The sequence below is a fragment of the Triturus cristatus genome, chromosome 12 (genome assembly GCF_964204655.1).
Source record: "Triturus cristatus chromosome 12, aTriCri1.1, whole genome shotgun sequence".
NCBI classification, from domain to species: domain Eukaryota; kingdom Metazoa; phylum Chordata; class Amphibia; order Caudata; family Salamandridae; genus Triturus; species Triturus cristatus.
In genome coordinates, this window is record NC_140595.1 from 341,808,698 (window position 1) to 341,829,007 (window position 20,310).

Consider the following 20,310-nt stretch of genomic DNA (forward strand, 5'->3'; position numbering starts at 1 on the left):
CAAAAGTTGGAACACAAAATGCACGATTGCCAGAATCCTGAAGGCCCTAATGCTTCTGCCAAAGTATCAAATGACAATGGGGCTAAATTGTTTCCTTTCCATCCAAGGACAAGCCGGGATTACACATAAGGAAAATGCATCACATCTCGGAATGATTCGGGACCGTCTCAATGTGCTGTTCTTGTGGCAAGTACTCCTCCCTTGCAGGCTAATGTAACTCGCTGTAACGCAAAACCAAATGCTGTACTGACGTACATCGGGGTTATGTCAATAATCACGTACAGCTGGTATATAGGGAGACCTTGGTATAGCGACCACGCTGAACATGCCTAATAAAAAGGTGCCATTCCCGGCTCGTTAAAGACTTGTAACCCTATAATTATGATTCTGATGCCTGTTTCGAGATATACCCCCTAAATATTTTCCTGCTCCTGTCCATGCTCTTAGAGCCACGACAGACCATGACATGTTTTATGGGGCTCCCTGTTAGCCGTACACTCGACCGCCTCTAAAGTGGCTTAATTGCCCAACACTAATGTCAGGGGCCTCTTATTAACTTCGCAGCAAGTATTGTGGTCCTTATAGTGAGAGTCTTACGCAGTAAACGTACATTCCCGTAATCCTAGTTCACAAGGCGAGGTCACAAAAAAGGGGGGGCGTCAGGGGGTATCTCTGCCTGTTGCCGCAGCACACGACCCTTCCGCAGTCTTTAACAGTCTGAACATGGCCCTTCATGACAAGGACAATATTGTTTTTTAATATTGTTTTTGGAACCCTCTACTGGATTTCATCATTTTTGAACTCGGTGCTCTTGAAATTGTACGTATTCATAAGCTTAAGTGGCCGGTATAGATTTTATACCCGAGACATTCACCAAAGCATCCCTTTCCCGTTTTACTAAGCAAAGTGAAAAGATGTGCTTCTCCTGCCCAAGAAGGCACAAAACTCTATTATGAAAAAACCACTTCGAGCAGCAGGACCCCTACGAAGTTTGAAGAACTAGAATAAACTGGTCAAGAAATGGAAAACATTCAGGTTGGTTGTGCAACAGTAATGGACCATGCATTCGCGCTGGTGCCGAGCCCCCGAGTTTCCCCTTTTTGGCTCAGAAGCACTGCTCGTCGAGGACTTCCCCTGCCTCCCCTGGCGCACTACTCCTTCTCCCCAGGCTGTGTCCCCCAATGCAGTGAGCCAGGCCCTGCCCTGCCTGCCTTCCGTAGTATTGTTCCCCTCGCTTGCCCTCCGTATTGTTCCACAGGCAGATCAGCCAATGTGGTTTACCCCATAAGCTGATTACATCCGTTCCCAGTGTCAGCCCTCTAAGCATTATGGAGAGCAACAATTAATGCCATTAGGGACCTTCCTTAGAGACACCACTGCCCACTCCTAGGGACTCCTTTAAGGGCCTAGTGCACTCTGGGAGCTGTAATCTGGGTTCATTTGGCTGAGGCTAACTGGGGGAAACGCAGTTGAAAACTCCAGTGATGGCCTACCTAGATGTCCTATTCCGTCGGCAAGTTTGATCATGTTTCGTTCGCCACGCAATGCATCAATTTTTGGGGGAATTTACCCAGTGCTGGCCAACCATGACTGGCCTTACCTGGTTTTCACCCGCTCTAATGAGTTGATTAAAAGGAAGGGTGAAAAACCACGGCCCGTCTGAATGACAAAGAAATGCGGACCTCACCACCAAACCCTCATCCACCCCGATTGGCACGTTCAGCTCCCACCTCGGAAAATGCCACTCAACCAGCCTCACAATCCTGCTACCATACAGGTAACCTACAGCTTGCCTATTGCGATACAAACCGCACTGAATCCTCGGTCTCAGAGCCTTTTACCATGGCAGCTGACACCTTGATGGTGTTGCGGAAGTTGTCACCCTGCTTAGCGCCACAGCTGTAGGCTGGCCAAACAGGTCGACGTCCGGATACCATTCTGCCACCCTCCCGGCGTGGTGCACCTCCCCGGTATCGCCGACATGAAAGTAAAATAAAAAGAAAAAACAGCCATGAATATGATACCCTACACCATTGTATTTTGAACCCCCCAAATTATTTACTGCACTTTAGTTGCATTACTGCAGCCTTGCTGCAGGCTACGTCACTGGTACTCTTCCTCCCCCGCCTTTCTCAAAAAGTATACTGGGTGGTGCGCGAGCCGCCTTTACCTCTGCCACCCATGTACGGGCGCAGCCCCGCCTCTTGCAGCGGCCTCGTTATCCCGCGAATGTATGTAATGGTATTGCCCATGCCCCTATCATACGGGGACGGCCTCCTAAACTGCTAGAGTTCCACCTTACATTTTGCAAACTGTTGCGCGACACCATGCCACCACTCCATAAAAAGAGGGCGTGCCCCCCGTATATCGCAGCGGCTTCTACTCTACCGCCGCTCCCACCGCATTTCAGTACTGCGATTCTGGCGCGATGCTAGAGCAGGAAGGCCTGCAGCGGCCTCATTGTTAGTCTTATTTCTTTTTCCAGCAAGGCTGACCGCATTTTCATTTCAACAAACGTGCATTTTACCAATATGCGTAACCGTCTGTCAACTTTGATGTACAAATAACTTAGGCTAATTATAAAACTGTTGGTGCCCTTATGGAACGTGTAGTTAGCTAACACTCCCAGACTTTCTCTAGGTGTCATCAATGGTATGAGGCCACTTTGCAGCGATGAACATATGCTTTCCATATAGCCCTGAGTGACACGGTAAAAACTGACCATACAACCTGATCTAGGGGATGTCAATTGATAGGTATCAGCATCATCTTGCTGTACTCTATAACATTCTTGTTGAGCCGTTATATCTAATTCTACTGTATGTTACTCGCTCTAAATCCCCTCTATAAGTAAATAGTTTATATCGCAATTAGTTTAAAAGCAATTGAAAACGCCGAAAATTACCCATGAATTGAGCTTCCTTCACTCCAAACTACGCGTGAGGCCCCCTCACCTGGATAGCCCCGCTGCACAACTCGAAACACAGCATCTGCCGAAGCCCGGGATCGAACCAGGGACCTTCAGATCTTCCGTCTATGGCTCTCCCAACTGAGCTATTTCGACCTGCCTCCTTAGAGCCTGCCAGTCAACGTCCAAGCCATGAGTCCTCTGCCACTGGCGTTCTGTTTGGCGCACCATTTCCTCGAAGTAAAGAGAAGCAGAGAATAGTTTAGCGCTACCACTTCTGTACGTGTGCCGATGCTGGTGCTCCGTGAGAATTTTCCCGTAAATACCCACAGATATATTCTATCGACTCACCAAGAGACTATGCTGTGCGGCCCTCTCCTTGCTGCCACGTGCAGCGACCCAGCTACCATCCTAACTCATCGCTGGTCCGCTGCCGCCGGAGCTGCTTGGAGAGGACAAAGAGGGTTAATTCTGCTGTTCCCAAAGTTTTATACCCCAAGAGGAGGGGAGGACGACCCTGCCTCTTCCGATGACGTTGTGCTCGCATGGGCACGCCTCCCCTTCTACCTCTTCTACCTCGCTGGCTGTCTCCTACATGACCCCCTCGACGACATCTTAAGCTGGCTCCCGCTCGGGATGCCACTAAGGGCGCCACGCCCCTAGGTGCGGGTGGCGCCGCTCAGATACCCTGCTCTCTTTAGTGCTGACCGCCCACCGGCCAACAGAGCCGCAGGTAGTTTCATCCCTGCTGAGAACTAGCACCGGCTTCCTGGGTAGGGCCAGAGAGTCCAGGGCCACCAGCAGGTCAGCCCCCTCTCCCGCCAGCCCGGAGCCCACAATAGGCTGCGCGCCCTGTTCTGGGGCCAAGCAGCCGCCGCCAACCAGAGTCCCTGACATATCTCTTGTCCAGGACCCCGCCACAGGGCGAGGCGCTCCCTGGCGGACTCGCCCTCCCCCCCTTATTCCTTCTACTTCCACCGCAAGGGCCCCCGAGATGGTGTGTACAAACAACTCCATCCCTGCCTTTGATAGGTGCACCCCATCGGGTGCGTACAGTCCCGGACTTGTCACCTGTATTAGTTTGTGCCTAATGGCACTGATTCTAGATTTCTTCAGGATTTCGGCCACTGACTGTGAGAAGTTGGCCTGATATATGATGTCACTAATTCTAGTGTACACCTTGTATCAGTCCAAACAACCCTTATGGTGATTGGCTGTAAAGTCAACCTTATAGACCAGCTATCCTAGTGGTAGCATGGACAAGAGCAGTCTTAGGCTAAACTCTGAATGGCATCTGAAGCCAGCGGTTATACCATATGTAATCCCTTGAATACCAAATGAAAGGACACCACAGCAGATATATATAAAAATAGAATGTATTTATACTAGGCAAACCCTCAGCACTCTTTATGAGATTCGAGGTAAGTACAACACAGTCTTATTTAAGCATACATTAAGTCACACAGGTAAGTAATACAGTTAGGCCCTAGGGGCCACGCAAACCATATACTAAGTAAGTGGTATAAGGACCACTGTCACGAACACAGGATAGGCCTAGGCCTAGGGAATCGCTGGGGCTACACTATACTACCAACAGTTAGGAAGTGGGAGGCCCACGGGATTCAGGTGCAGAGTGGAAACACTCACGCGTAATACGTAAAAGTCGATAGAATCACTAGCAGTTAGAAATAAGCAGTTTTAGGACACTTCTAGTATAGCTAGAAAGTCGAGACTCGGAAACTAGACCCTAGGATAGTCAATACCCTTGTGAGCACCGAAGTACCCAAGTTACCTAGCCCACGGGCTACGGGTGCATAGGTGTGAACTTGTGTCGGGTTTCGTCGTGGACTTCTATGGATGCCTGAAGGAAAGTTGCTGACAGGCAGTCAGTGAAGAGTGTCCGGTGGATCCCAAGGTGGGGATCAAGAAGGAAGGAACCTGCAAGCAGAAGGGACAGAGTCTAGTTCACCAGCCAGGAGCCGGGAAGGAACCAGGCGATGTCGTGAAGATGCAGGTGAAGAGGTGAAGCTTGTCGCAGCAGCCACGGGTACCAGGAGACGTCAAGGACGACCAGGACCAGGAGGTAAGCTGTCCCACAAAGGCTCTTGCTGTCGGCGGCGTCGAAGTCGAGTCAGGACCCAACAAGCCTTGGCAAGCGGAACCCACGCAGGATGGAGGACTTGCTTCTGGTGCAGACCAGGAAGGTCTGGTGTGCTTCTCTTTCACAGAGGAGCGGGTGCCAGTCTGGAGGAGCCGGACCAGTAAGTTGAAAGTAAAGGTTCGTCGTCGCAGAGGCTACTAGCCAACGGGCCAGCAACCGGACAACACGTCGAGCAACACAAGTGCAGAAGAGCCCCACGCAGAACACGTGAAGTGTGGGGAGCTGGTCTTCTTTGCAGACGGTGCTCGGGAGTGGGGCTTCTCAATTCCCCAAGCACAGCCTCAAGGAAGCCTCAGAAGTTGCGCTAGTCAGTTACTAGCCACTTTTCCCAAGTCGCCGGTCCCACGTCCCTCGTCGCCTCCACGGGTCTCAGCTTCGCTGGAGATGTGGATCTGGTTCAGAGGTGTCTGGAAGTCTCGGCGCTGGTCAGTCTCTGCAGTCGTCCCTCGTAGGATTCAGTCGCAAAGCAAGCAGTGGTCGCTGGATGGTGCCTGGTTGCCCAGGGTGGTCACTCCTTGGCCACAAGGGAGATTTCTTCAGTCTTCTTCCTGAGGTCGAATGTCGAAGGTCCAGAGTTTCTGTTCAAGTTGCAGATTCAGGTTAATCTAATTTAGCAGGGCCCAACTAGCTACTAATATGCTGGGCTAGTGGGCTGGGCTACCTGCAAGGTCCCTCCTATGGGTGGGACCAGGAAAGGGAGTGGCTACGCCCCCTTTCCTTTGTCCAGTTTCGCGCCATAGCTGGGGCTGGAGTGCCCCAGCACCGGTTTGAACTGGACTATGCATGGGACACCTTGTGTGCCCCAGGCAGTGTCTTGTTTCATTCAACCCTCCCTGCCCCAATACACTAAATCCTGTCTAGGGTGGTGCTCGCACCTCCAGAGGCAGGAAACCTATTGTCCAGGCCTCCCTCGCTGGATCTTGTTAGAGGTCAAGTCATTAAGTGGTGTCACAATGGACCCATAGTTCTTAACAAACTTTCTGTAGTACCCAGTCAGGCCCAAGAAAGCGCTGACCTGAGTCTGGGTAGTTGGAGGAGTCCAGTCCTTTATGGTCTGGATCTTGCTCTCCAGTGGTTGAACCTGACCCCCAATGACTAGGTGGCCCAGGTATTCAACCTTGCTCTGCCCTATCTGGCACTTAGTGGCCTTGATAGTGAGGCCTGCCTTTTGCAGGGCCTCTAAAACATTCCTAAGGTGGACCAGGTGATCCTCCCAGGTGGAGCTAAAGACAGCAATATCATCAAGATAAGCTGCACAGTAGTCATCCAGGCCCATAAGGACTTGATTCACCAACCTTTGGAAAGTGGCAGGTGCATTCTTCAAACCAAAGGGCATTACCACAAATTGATAATGTCCTCCTGGGGTCGAGAAAGCAGTTTTGGCCTTTGCATTCTCAGCTAGTCTGATTTGCCAGTAGCCTGCTGTCAGGTCCAATGTGCTCAAAAACTTAGGAGCTGCCAGTCTGTCAATGAGCTCATCTGCCCTAGGTATTGGGTGGGAATCTGTCCTAGTGACAGCATTGAGACCTCTGTAGTCCACGCAAAACCTCATCTCTCTCTTACCATCTTGGGTGTGAGGTTTTGGCACAAGAACTACAGGACTAGCCCAATGGCTCTCTGAAGGTTCAATGACTCCCAGCTCCAACATCTTTTGTACCTCAACTTTTATGCAGTCCCTGACATGGTCAGGTTGCCTGTAGATTTTACTCTTCACAGGCAGACTGTCACCAGTGTCCACCTCATGGGTGCACCAGTTTGTCTGACTTGGGGTCAGAGAGAACATATGTCTGTAGGATTGCAGAACTTGCCTGCAGTCCTGTTGCTGATGGACAGTGAGGCTGTCAGAAAAGACCACACCATCAACTGAGCCATCATCAGGGTTCTGAGTCAACAGGTCTAGGAGAGGGTCACTCTCTTCCTCCTGCCCCTCATCTGTAGCCATGAGTAAGCCCATGTCTGCCCTGTCAACATATGCCTTCAATCTGTTGACATGAAGCACCCTGTGGGGGCTTCTGGGAGTCCCAAGGTCCACCAAGTAGGTGACTTCTCCCTTCTTCTCAACAATAGTGTGGGGTCCAGACCATTTGTCTTGGAGTGCTAATGGGGCCACTGGCTCCAACACCCACACTTTCTGCCCTGGCTGGTACACAGTCAGCACAGCCTTTTGGTCATGCCAAGCTTTTTGGAGTTCTTGGCTTGCCTCAAGGTTTTTAGAAGCCTTCTTCATATACTCTGCCATCCTGGAGCAGAGACCAAGTACATACTCCACTATATCAAGTTTGGGTTGTCTGAGAGGTCTCTCCCATCCTTCCCTTACTAAACATAGGGGTCCTCTTACAGGATGCCCAAACAAAAGCTCAAAAGGGCTGTAGCTAACCCCCTTTTGTGGGACCTCTCTGTAAGCAAACAGAAGGCAGGGTAAAATTATGTCCCATCTTCGCCTAAGCTTGTATTGGTAAACCTTTTATCATCCCTTTTAGGGTCTTGTTGAATCTCTCCACAAGCCCATTGCACTGTGGGTGATAGGGTGTAGTGAACTTGTAGTTGACACCACATTCCTTCCACCTTAAAGTCAAATATCCTGACATGAAGTTGGCACCTCTGTCAGACACCACCTCCTTTGGAAAACCCACTCTGGAGAAGACTCCAAGTAGGGCTCTTGCCACAACAGGGGCTGTTGTGGTCCACAGGGGAATAGCTTCTGAATACCTGGTGGCATGGTCCACTATCATCAGTATAAATCTGTGCCCAGATGCTGTAGGGGGGTCTATTGGTCCTACAATGTCTATCTCCACTCTCTCAAAGTGAACCCCCACCACTGGTAGTGGTATGAGGGGGGCCTTTGTGGTGCCACCTGATTTGCCACTGGCTTGGCAGGTGACACAGGAGCGACAAAACTCCTTGGTATCTTCTGACATGTAAGGCCAGTGAAAGTGAGGGACAAGCCTGTCCCAAGTCTTGTTCTGGCCTAAGTGTCCTGCAAGGGGAATATCATGGGCCAAGGTAAGAAGGAAGCCTCTGAAACTCAAGGGTATTACCAACCTCCTGGACGCACCAGGCTTGGGGTCTCTAGCCTCTGAGTACAGTAGCCCTTCATCCCAATACACTCTATGGGTATCTTGAGCATTCCCCGCAGCCTCAGCAGCAGCCTGCTTTCTGAGGGGTTCAAGAGAGGGGCAGTCTAATTGAGCCTGCCTCAGATCTGCCCTTGAAGGTCCCCCTGTCCCAAGAAACTCAACCTGATCAGGTTCCAGTTCTTCCAGGACAGTTCCTTCAGGGCTCTCAGAATCATCCTCCTGGGAGGGCTGATCCACCACGTGAGGCAGGGGGGAAGGCACAGCCTTTACCCTACTGCTCTTTCTCTTGGATTGTGTCTGGTCCATTGTCCCAGGATCCAGCACTTGTTCAGTGTTACACTTTTTGGCCTGTGACCTGGTCACAGCAAGGACATGTGCATCTATCCCAAGCATTTCTGCATGGGTACTTGTGAGAAGCTGGCCTGGTATATGATGCTCACTAGTTAAAGTGATCACCTTGTACCATGCCAAGCAACCCTTATGGTGTGGTTGTAAGTCAACCTTTTCGGACTAGCTGCCCTAGTGGTAGCGTAGGCTAAGCAGTCTTTGAGGCTAAACTCGTGAAGCGTGTTAAGCCAGCTGTTTTACCAAATGCAACCCCCTTTTATACCAATGAAAGGACACCACACAGATATATATTCAAAATATATATGTATTTATTTCTCAAAGTAACCCCTAGTCTCTTTATGAGCACAGGGGCACAAATCGTCAAACAAGATTACAGTAGAATACACAGAAGTTGCACTTTATATGGATAGGCCCTGGTGGCCGCTCAAACCATATACTAAAATAGTGGTATAAGTACCACGAACAGAAAAGGGAAAAGGCCTAGGGCCTCTATAATCGCTGGGCCTACAAGGAGCTAACGTCAGTTAGTGACCAGGAGGTCCACGGGGGGCGTGTGCAGAGCAAATAGTCACACGCGTGCTCCCATAGGTTTCAATGGGTGCGTAAAAAGTACAAAGTTACTGCAAGGAGGATCTTCCGGATGGACTAGGAACTCAAGATTTGGAACACAGGCACTAGAGATGTAATACTACACTTGGGCACAGGTGTGCCAGCTTTACCTCACCCACAGGAAGCGGGTGCATAGGCCTCGAAGTGCGTCGGGTTTCTTCTATCTGTTCCGTGGAGCCTGAAGACAAAGGTGCTGCAGGCGGTCGGCCCGGGAGAGATGCAGTGGATCCAAGAGTGGATCGGAGATGTTGAAGACCTGTAAGCAGAGGGGACAGTGTTCACAGTCACTAGCCAGTGACCAGCGTGGCACCAGGTGGGTACCAGGCAATGTCGGGTGCAAACAGGAAGAAAGGTGTAGCTTGTCTCTGCAGCCACGTGGTCCCTGGAGGTCGACGACGTCCAGGAGTCGGTTCACGAGCTGTCCCACGCAGGCTCTCGCTGTCGGCGGTGTCGGCGACTTGATCGAAGCAAACAAGCCTTGGCAAAAGCAATTGTTGTAGGAGATGAAATAAGCTGATGGTTCTGACCAGCAAGGTCAGAAGGACTGCTCCTTTGGAGGGGAGCAAGGGCCAGTCTGGAGCAACCAGACCAGCGGTGTATTTTGTAGAGTTCGTCGCCAAGATGGCTACTAGCCAGCGGGCCACAACCGGTTAGGCGCGTCGAGTGGCAAAATGCAGAAGGGCCCCACGCAGATCGTGGAGATGCTGGAGGGCTCACCTTTGGTGCAGATGCTGCTCGGGTGTTGGGCTTCTCAGATCCCAAAGCACAACTTGGAGGGAGCCTCGGTTGTTGCGCATGTCAGCTTGTCGTGGTCGTTTCAAGATGGCTGGCTCCACGTGTCTCGGTGCCTCCACGGGTCTCCTCTTTTCAGGGACTGTGGATCGGGCGGTGAGAGGTCTGGAGGTCCAGGTCTTGTCAGTCTCTGGGCTCGGGCTCCGGCGGGAGGCGGCGGCAAAGCAGACGTTGATTCGCTGGATGGTGCTTGCGTTAGCAAGGTGGTCACTCCCTGACCACAGGGGAGATTGGCTTCAGTCCTCTGTGCAGCAGAGCGTCGAAGTTCCCGTCTTCTTCTTAGTGTTAAGTTGATTCCAGGATGTCTGAAGTCTTAGGACACAGCTCCTACCTTTAAGCGGATTCTAGGAGCCGGACTACCTGCTAGGTCCCTCCCTATGGGTGGGACCAGGAAGGGGGGTGGTTACACCCCCAATCCTTTGTCCAGCTCGCCCCAGGCCCGGGACTGGTGTGCCCCAGGACCGGTTTGAACTGGCATATGCACCGAGGCTCCTTGTGAGCCACAGGCATGTCTGGTTTCTTTCAAGCCCTACCTGACCAATATACAAAATCCTGTCTGGGGTGGTGCACGCACCTCCCCTGGCAGGAAACCCTTTGTCCACACCTCCCAAGCTGGAAGGACTCCCAGCAGCAGGAGGGCAGACTTGTGTCTGTGGTGGCAGCATCCATTTTGTGGAGCTGAGGCTATGTCTGATTTTACCCGGGTTTCAGGTACTGTACATGTCGTGTCCCTCTAGAAGGGTGGAATGCTAACCCCGTCGCCAGAATTGGCGAGGGGTTAGTATTCCAATTCGTATGACACCTTACTCGACATGTTTTGATAAAGCCAAACCAAAGTTAGCATTTAACCGCGAGGTTCATAATGCACTTAAGAGTATATGGTATGACGATATCTGGAAACAGTAGAAGGAAGTTGTTCCGACCACTGCAGACAGGCTCAGCTCATGCCAGAGCACCATCTCACATGGAACCAAGCACTCTGCCTTCAGGATTGTTAAGGCCTGCCATAGGAGTGACTTATAGGTTACCAGGTGTCCCATTTAAGGTTAGGTATAGGTATACTACACCTAAGTAAGAGGTGATTACACCAACTTACCCCAGCTGAGTGATCAGCCAGTTGTGTCAAATTGTTAGGCCATGCCTGGGGTGGCATAATACATGCTGCAGCCCCTGGCAGGCCTTGGGTACACCAATGCCCTGGGTACCTAGTGTACACTGGTACAGGGGCTGACAGGGTGATCCACTTCCAATTGGTTATGCACCTAGGGTGCATAGTTTTAATTTAGTAGAGAGAACAGCAGGCTGGGGGTCTGATTGGCAGGCCCACAGCCTCAATATGTCAAAAACCAGTGAAGCAAAAAGCAAAAATTTGGGGTGACCATAGGATAGCAGACCCTACTCTCCTACACAACCCCCCCCCCCAAATGCTGGGACATTAAACTAGCCTTGACCAGTCTCGTCTTCATGTCCTAAGTGGAAGTACCTGGAGAAACCATCTGCATTCCCATGGTCAGTACCTGGCCGGTGCTCCACTGTAAAGTCCATCCCCTGTAGGGAAATGGACCACCTAAGCAGTTTGGGGTTTTCACCCTTCATCTGATTTAGCCACAAGAGGGGCTTATGGTCGGTCTGAATCTTGAAGTGAGTGCCAAACAAGTATGGCCTCAGCTTCTTCAGGGCCCACACCACAGCAAAGGCCTCCCTCTCAATAGCTGACCAATTCTTCTCTCTGGGGGTCAACCTTCTGCTAATAAAAGCAATGGGTTGGTCTTGACCATCTACATTAAGTTGTGACAGCACAGCTCCCACACCCAACTCAGAAGCATCTGTTTGGACAATAAACTCTTTGGAGTAGTCAGGACTTTTCAGGATAGGTGCAGAGCACATGGCCTCCTTCAGGTCATCAAATGCCTTTTGACAGCTTACTGTCCACTGAACCTTTTTGGGCATCTTCTTGGATGTCAGATCATTAAGAGGAGTCACAATGGACCCATAGTTCTTAACAAACTTCCTGTAGTACCCAGTCAAGCCCAAGAAAGCTCGAACTTGAGTCTGGGTGGTTGGAGGGGACCAGTCCTTGATGGATTGTATCTTACTCTCCAGTGGTTGAACTTGGCCTCCACCTACAAGGTGGCCCAAATACACAACCTTACTCTGCCCTATCTGGCACTTAGTAGCCTTGATAGTGAGGCCTGCCCTTTGCAGAGCCTCAAGAGCCTTCTTCAGGTGGATCAGGTGATCCTCCCAGGTGGAGCTAAAGACAGCAATGTCATCAAGATATGCTGCGCAAAAGTCATCCAACCCAGTAAGGACTTGGTTCACCAGCCTTTGGAAGGTGGCAGGTGCATTCTTCAGACCAAAGGGCATCACCACAAACTGGTAGTGCCCACCTGGGGTTGAGAATGCTGTTTTGGCCTTAGACTCCTCAGCTAATCTGATTTGCCAATAGCCAGCTGTTAAGTCAAATGTGCTCAAAAACTTTGCAGAAGCTAGTTTGTCTATGAGCTCATCTGCCCTTGGAATAGGGTGTGCATCTGTCCTGGTGACAGCATTGAGTTCTCTGTAATCCACACAGAACCTCATCTCTCTCTTGCCATCTTTGGTGTGAGGTTTGGGGACCAGAACCACTGGGCTAGCCCAGGGGCTCTCTGAGGGTTCAATGACACCTAATTCCAGCATTTTATGTACCTCAGCCTTTATACAGTCCCTGACGTGGTCAGGTTGTCTGTAAAGCTTGTTCTTTACAGGCAGACTGTCACCAGTGTCCACCACATGGGTACACCAGTCAGTTTGACTAGGTATCAAGGAAAACATATGTGAAAATGATTGTAGAACCTGTCTACATTCAGTCTGCTGATGGGCAGTGAGGTTGCCTCCAAGGGTCACTCCTTCAACTGAGCCATCTTCAGGGTTCTGAGACAACAGGTCTGGGAGAGGGTCACTCTCTTCCTCCTGTCCCTCATCTGTAGCCATGAGCAAGCCCATGTCTGCCCTGTCAACATATGCTTTAAGCCTGTTAACATGGAGTACCCTGTGGGGACTCCTGGGAGTTCCTAGGTCGACCAAGTAGGTGACCTCTCCCTTCTTTTCCAGGATTGTATGGGGTCCAGACCATTTGTCTTGGAGTGCTGCTGGGGCCACTGGCTCCAACACCCATACCTTCTGTCCTGGCTGAAACTCAACCAAGACAGCCTTTTGGTCATGCCAGGCCTTCTGTAAGGCCTGGCTTGCCTCAAGGTTTTTGGATGCCTTCTCCATATACTCAGCCATCCTGGAGCGGAGACCAAGTACATAGTCCACTATGTCTAGCTTAGGCTTTTTGAGAGGTAACTCCCATCCTTCCTTCACCAAACACAGTGGGCCTCTCACAGGGTGCCCAAACAACAATTCAAAGGGGCTGTAGCCAACTCCTTTTTGTGGGGCCTCTCTGTAAGCAAACAGAAGGCAGGGTAGAAGGATGTCCCATCTTCGCCTGAGCTTTTCAGGTAATCCTTTGATCATACCCTTTAGGGTCTTGTTGAATCTCTCAACAAGCCCATTGCATTGTGGGTGATAAGGGGTGGTGAACTTGTAGTTGACACCACATTCCTTCCACATAGCTGTCAAGTATCCTGACATAAAGTTGGTACCTCTGTCAGATACTACCTCCTTAGGAAACCCCACTCTGGAGAATACTCCCAGCAGGGCCCTGGCCACAACAGGAGCTGTAGTGGTCCTAAGGGGAATTGCCTCTGGATACCTGGTGGCATGATCCACTACCACCAGTATAAATCTGTGCCCAGATGCAGTGGGAGGATCCATGGGACCCACTATGTCTATTCCCACTCTTTCAAAGGGGACCCCCACCACAGGTAGTGGTATTAGGGGGGCCTTTGTTGTGCCACCTGATTTGCCACTGGCTTGGCAGGTCACACAGGAGCGACAAAACTCCTTTGTATCTTCATTCATATGAGGCCAGTGAAAGTGAGGGACAAGCCTGTCCCAAGTCTTGTTCTGGCCTAAGTGTCCTGCTAAAGGAATATCATGGGCCAAGGTAAGAAGGAAGCCCCTAAATTGCAGAGGTATAACCAACCTCCTGGTAGCACCAGGCTTGGGGTCTCTAGCCTCTGAATAAAGGAGCCCTTCATCCCAATACACTTTATGGGTACCTTGAGCATTCCCAGCAGCCTCAGCAGCAGCCAGCTGTCTGAGGGGTTCAAGAGAGGGACAGGATAACTGAGCCTGCCTCAAGTCAGCCCTTGAAGGTCCCCCTGTCCCCAGAAACTCAACCTGATCAGGTTCAAGCTCTTCAGGGACAGTTCCTTCAGGGTCCTCTAGATCAGCTTCCTGGGAAGGCTGATCATCACTCTGAGGCAGGGGGGAAGGCACAGCCTTGACCCTCCTGTTCTTCTACTTGGTAGGTGCTTGGTCCATTGTTCCAGGATCCAAGACCTGAGGTTCAGTGAGGCACTTTTTGGCCTGTGACCTGGTCACAGCAAGGACATGTGATGATATACCTAACATCTCTGCATGAGTCCTGTACTCCACTTCTGACCATAGAGAACTCTCTAGGTCATTGCCCAACAAACATTCTACTGGGAGGTCTGCACTAACCACAACCCTTTTGAGGCCAGTTACCCCTCCCCATGAGAAGTTAACAACTGCCACACTATGTGAAGTAGTGGCATTGCTGGCATTGGTCACCAGGTAGTTCTCACCTAGCATGATCTGTCCAGGGTCCACAAAGGCAGGTGTCACCATTGTGACACTAGCACATGTGTCCCTGTAGGCTTGAGCCACTTTTTCATTTATTAAAGGAGTCTGTCTGTACTTGCCCAGGTTACTGGGGCTCACAGTCAGGGACAAATCAATGTCCCCATCACAGATCAAGACTGCCTGTGTCAGGGTTCTGTCTAAGTCAGAATCTCCTTCAGTTCCCATAGTGATTCCCACTACACCCTTTGTCTGGGGACCAACACTGCTAACAGTAGTACTGGGAGCAGGTGCCTTAGGGGCAACAGTGTTGGGGGCTCCACCCTTTTTGCAATCACTAGTCCAGTGAGTTGTATTTTTGCAATGATTGCACCAGGGTTTCTTTTGACCTTCTTTCTTCTTTTTGGACTGTTGTTGGGACCCACCCTCCTTAGCAGTAGTTTGGGGCCCTGTTGAAGACTTCTGGTCTTTAGGTTTTCTGATCTCCACCCCCTTGGCCCTGGTTCTGGTTCTTTTGCTTAACCCTGGTTCTGACCCATTTGTCTGCCTTCTTTCCCAATTCTTGGGGAGAGGTCAGATCAGAGTCAACCAAGTGTTGATGCAGTTGCTGGTTATTTAAAATCTGTTCTCTCATCATCAAATTATACAATCCTGTAAAATCAGATACCTTACTTCGCAGCAACCAACCCTCCAAAGCCTTAGTGGCACATTCAACATATTCAGACCAGTCCTGAGTCTGTGTCTTTTGGGTGTCTCTGAACATTAACCTGTACTGTTCAGTGGTTAAGCCTAACCCATCTACCAGAACACTCTTCAGGACTCTGTAATTTCTGACATCCTCTTCTCTAACAGTGAGGAGTCTGTCTCTGCCTCTTCCTTCAAAGGAGAGCCAGAGGATTGCTGCCCACTGGTCTTCAGGAACCTGCTGTACTTTGCAGGCTCTCTCAAGAGCAGTTATCCATTTGTGGATGTCATCCCCACTTTTGTAGGGGGGCACAACCTTAGACAGGTTCCTATTATCAAAGACCCTATCTTTGTCCTTAGGGACAATGCTGCCACCAGTGGGTATAGACCCACTCTCTCTAGGTTGCCTAGCCTTGTTCAGTTTTTCTTCCATCAGGGCTACTTCTAGCTCCTGCTTCCTGATCCTCAGCTGGGCTTCCTGCATTCTGGCCTCATGTTCCCTCCTCTGAGGGGTGGTCATCCTTTTCCTGGAGTGACCTTGAGAGCCTATAGAGCCATGGGAAGCATTGGAGTCACCTGAGCGATTCCTTTGCCTCCCAAGCCCTGTGTTAAGTCCACTGGGGAGATCCCATGGGGTAAACCCACTGTCAATCCCCAATAGCCTTAGTTTAGCTGGGCCAAGTATAACACTTGGCACTGGGCTAGTTCTCCCTTCATCATCACTACTTTCTGTATCCTCACCACTTTCCTCCCCTGTAGTATGATTCTCATCTAAGGGATGGCTATTGGAACTGGGTACCTCTGTAGCATCTTCAGAAGGGGGGCCTCCTGTTCCTGACCCTAAGGGGGCTAACTGGGAAGCTTTCCTGAGTTCTCTCTGATTCTCATCATTTCGCAAGAGTTCTCTGAGCTCAGCAGAGGTAGGGTTCTTGGGCTGTTTAAGGCCTCTACGAGTTGCCAAATGCCTGAGCTCATTCTGGTTAAGGGTAGCAAAGCTGGATGGTGCCCTCTGGGGGTCACTCTCAACAGAGATGGGTACAGTGGACCCCTCTGCCCCGGCCATTGCTCTTAAGTGTGGGTGGATGTGTTGCAATCTACCTACACTTGGGTTTACCTACTAAACCTATCTAGTAGTTGTAGTCAGGGTGTGCTACTCCCTTTGCTCTACAACAACTAAGTTCAGTAGAACTTATGTATATCTAATCTTGTTTTATATGTACCTACAGGTACCTATGTGATCTTTCAATTGGTAACCAAGAGATTACAATGGTAAAACACAGCAAGCTCAAATCCAACCGCTGCTCACCAATGTGAGAAGTTGGCCTGGTATATGATGCTCACTAGTTAAAGTGATCACCTTGTACCATGCCAAGCAACCCTTATGGTGTGGTTGTAAGTCAACCTTTTCGGACTAGCTGCCCTAGTGGTAGCGTAGGCTAAGCAGTCTTTGAGGCTAAACTCGTGAAGCGTGTTAAGCCAGCTGTTTTACCAAATGCAACCCCCTTTTATACCAATGAAAGGACACCACACAGATATATATTCAAAATATATATGTATTTATTTCTCAAAGTAACCCCTAGTCTCTTTATGAGCACAGGGGCACAAATCGTCAAACAAGATTACAGTAGAATACACAGAAGTTGCACTTTATATGGATAGGCCCTGGTGGCCGCTCAAACCATATACTAAAATAGTGGTATAAGTACCACAAACAGAAAAGGGAAAAGGCCTAGGGCCTCTATAATCGCTGGGCCTACAAGGAGCTAACGTCAGTTAGTGACCAGGAGGTCCACGGGGGGCGTGTGCAGAGCAAATAGTCACACGCGTGCTCCCATAGGTTTCAATGGGTGCGTAAAAAGTACAAAGTTACTGCAAGGAGGATCTTCCGGATGGACTAGGAACTCAAGATTTGGAACACAGGCACTAGAGATGTAATACTACACTTGGGCACAGGTGTGCCAGCTTTACCTCACCCACAGGAAGCGGGTGCATAGGCCTCGAAGTGCGTCGGGTTTCTTCTATCTGTTCCGTGGAGCCTGAAGACAAAGGTGCTGCAGGCGGTCGGCCCGGGAGAGATGCAGTGGATCCAAGAGTGGATCGGAGATGTTGAAGACCTGTAAGCAGAGGGGACAGTGTTCACAGTCACTAGCCAGTGACCAGCGTGGCACCAGGTGGGTACCAGGCAATGTCGGGTGCAAACAGGAAGAAAGGTGTAGCTTGTCTCTGCAGCCACGTGGTCCCTGGAGGTCGACGACGTCCAGGAGTCGGTTCACGAGCTGTCCCACGCAGGCTCTCGCTGTCGGCGGTGTCGGCGACTTGATCGAAGCAAACAAGCCTTGGCAAAAGCAATTGTTGTAGGAGATGAAATAAGCTGATGGTTCTGACCAGCAAGGTCAGAAGGACTGCTCCTTTGGAGGGGAGCAAGGGCCAGTCTGGAGCAACCAGACCAGTGGTGTATTTTGTAGAGTTCGTCGCCAAGATGGCTACTAGCCAGCGGGCCACAACCGGTTAGGCGCGTCAAGTGGCAAAATGCAGAAGGGCCCCACGCAGATCGTGGAGATGCTGGAGGGCTCACCTTTGGTGCAGATGCTGCTCGGGTGTTGGGCTTCTCAGATCCCAAAGCACAACTTGGAGGGAGCCTCGGTTGTTGCGCTTGTCAGCTTGTCGTGGTCGTTTCAAGATGGCTGGCTCCACATGTCTCGGTGCCTCCACGGGTCTCCTCTTTTCAGGGACTGTGGATCGGGCGGTGAGAGGTCTGGAGGTCCAGGTCTTGTCAGTCTCTGGGCTCGGGCTCCGGCGGGAGGCGGCGGCAAAGCAGACGTTGATTCGCTGGATGGTGCTTGCGTTAGCAAGGTGGTCACTCCCTGACCACAGGGGAGATTGGCTTCAGTCCTCTGTGCAGCAGAGCGTCGAAGTTCCCGTCTTCTTCTTAGTGTTAAGTTGATTCCAGGATGTCTGAAGTCTTAGGACACAGCTCCTACCTTTAAGCGGATTCTAGGAGCCGGACTACCTGCTAGGTCCCTCCCTATGGGTGGGACCAGGAAGGGGGGTGGTTACACCCCCAATCCTTTGTCCAGCTCGCCCCAGGCCCGGGACTGGTGTGCCCCAGGACCGGTTTGAACTGGCATATGCACCGAGGCTCCTTGTGAGCCACAGGCATGTCTGGTTTCTTTCAAGCCCTACCTGACCAATATACAAAATCCTGTCTGGGGTGGTGCACGCACCTCCCCTGGCAGGAAACCCTTTGTCCACACCTCCCAAGCTGGAAGGACTCCCAGCAGCAGGAGGGCAGACTTGTGTCTGTGGTGGCAGCATCCATTTTGTGGAGCTGAGGCTATGTCTGATTTTACCCGGGTTTCAGGTACTGTACATGTCGTGTCCCTCTAGAAGGGTGGAATGCTAACCCCGTCGCCAGAATTGGCGAGGGGTTAGTATTCCAATTCGTATGACACCTTACTCGACATGTTTTGATAAAGCCAAACCAAAGTTAGCATTTAACCGCGAGGTTCATAATGCACTTAAGAGTATATGGTATGACGATATCTGGAAACAGTAGAAGGAAGTTGTTCCGACCACTGCAGACAGGCTCAGCTCATGCCAGAGCACCATCTCACATGGAACCAAGCACTCTGCCTTCAGGATTGTTAAGGCCTGCCATAGGAGTGACTTATAGGTTACCAGGTGTCCCATTTAAGGTTAGGTATAGGTATACTACACCTAAGTAAGAGGTGATTACACCAACTTACCCCAGCTGAGTGATCAGCCAGTTGTGTCAAATTGTTAGGCCATGCCTGGGGTGGCATAATACATGCTGCAGCCCCTACAGTAGAGGACAAAGCTATGTCCCCATCACAGATTAGAACAGCCTGAGTAGGTATCCTGACTAGGCCAGGACCCTCCTCAGTTCCCAGGGTTAACCCTACTACACCCTTTTGCTGGGAACCACCACTTACAGCTGGACTAGGGGGTACAGTGGCCTTAGGGGCAATGGTGGCTGGGGGCTTATCCTTTTTGGTGCACTCCCTAAACCAATGTGAGTTGGACTTACAATAGTTACACCATGGTTTCTTTTGGCCATCTTTCTTCTTATCCTTTTTGGAACCACCCTCCCCCTGAGCCTTTTGGGGGCCTGGTAAAGACTTCTGGTCTTTTTGTTTCTGATCATTACCCTTCTGGTCTGCCTTTTTCTGATCACCGCCCTGGTTCTGGTTTTTCTGCTTAACTCTAGTCCTGACCCACCTATCTGCCTTCTTTCCCAATTCATGGGGAGAAGTTAGGTCAGAGTCAATCAAGTGTTGATGCAACAGCTGGTTTTGACAGTTATTAAGGATTTGTTCTCTCATGATCAAATTATACAATCCTGTATAGTCCTTAACCTTACTACCCAATAACCAGCCTTCCAGAGCCTTAGTGGCACAATCTACAAAGTCAGTCCAGTGCTGAGTCTGTGTCTTCTGGGTATCCCTGAACAACAAACTGTATTGTTCAGTGGTTAGGCCAAACCCATCAATCAGAGCACTCTTCAGGACAGTGTAATTGTCTGCATCCTCATCACTAACTGTGAGGAGCTTGTCTCTACCTTTCTCAGAGAAGGAGAGCCACAAGATAGCTGCCCACTGACTTTGAGGTACCTGCTGTACTTTGCAAGCTCTCTCCAAAGCAGTTATCCATTTGTGGATGTCATCCCCACACTTGTGGGGAAGGGACAATCTTGCTCAGGTTTTTATTATCATAGGTCCTGTCTCTATCCTTAGGGATATTGCTGCCACCAGTGGGTTCTAACCCACTTAACTTCTGCTCTCTAGCCAGAGCAAGCTTCTCCTGGGCAAGGGCAAGTTCTTCCCTCTTAATCCTTAGATTAGCTTCCCTCATTCTGGCTTCATGCTCTTTTCTCTGTGGGGAAGTCATTCCCCTGTGAGAAGAGGCATTGGAGACGTTAGAGACATGGGAGTGGATGGATTTCCTTGAAGGGGATCTGTCTCTCCTGTTTCTCTGGTTAAGCCCACTTGGGGGTCTGTATGGGGGGACCCTATTCAGAC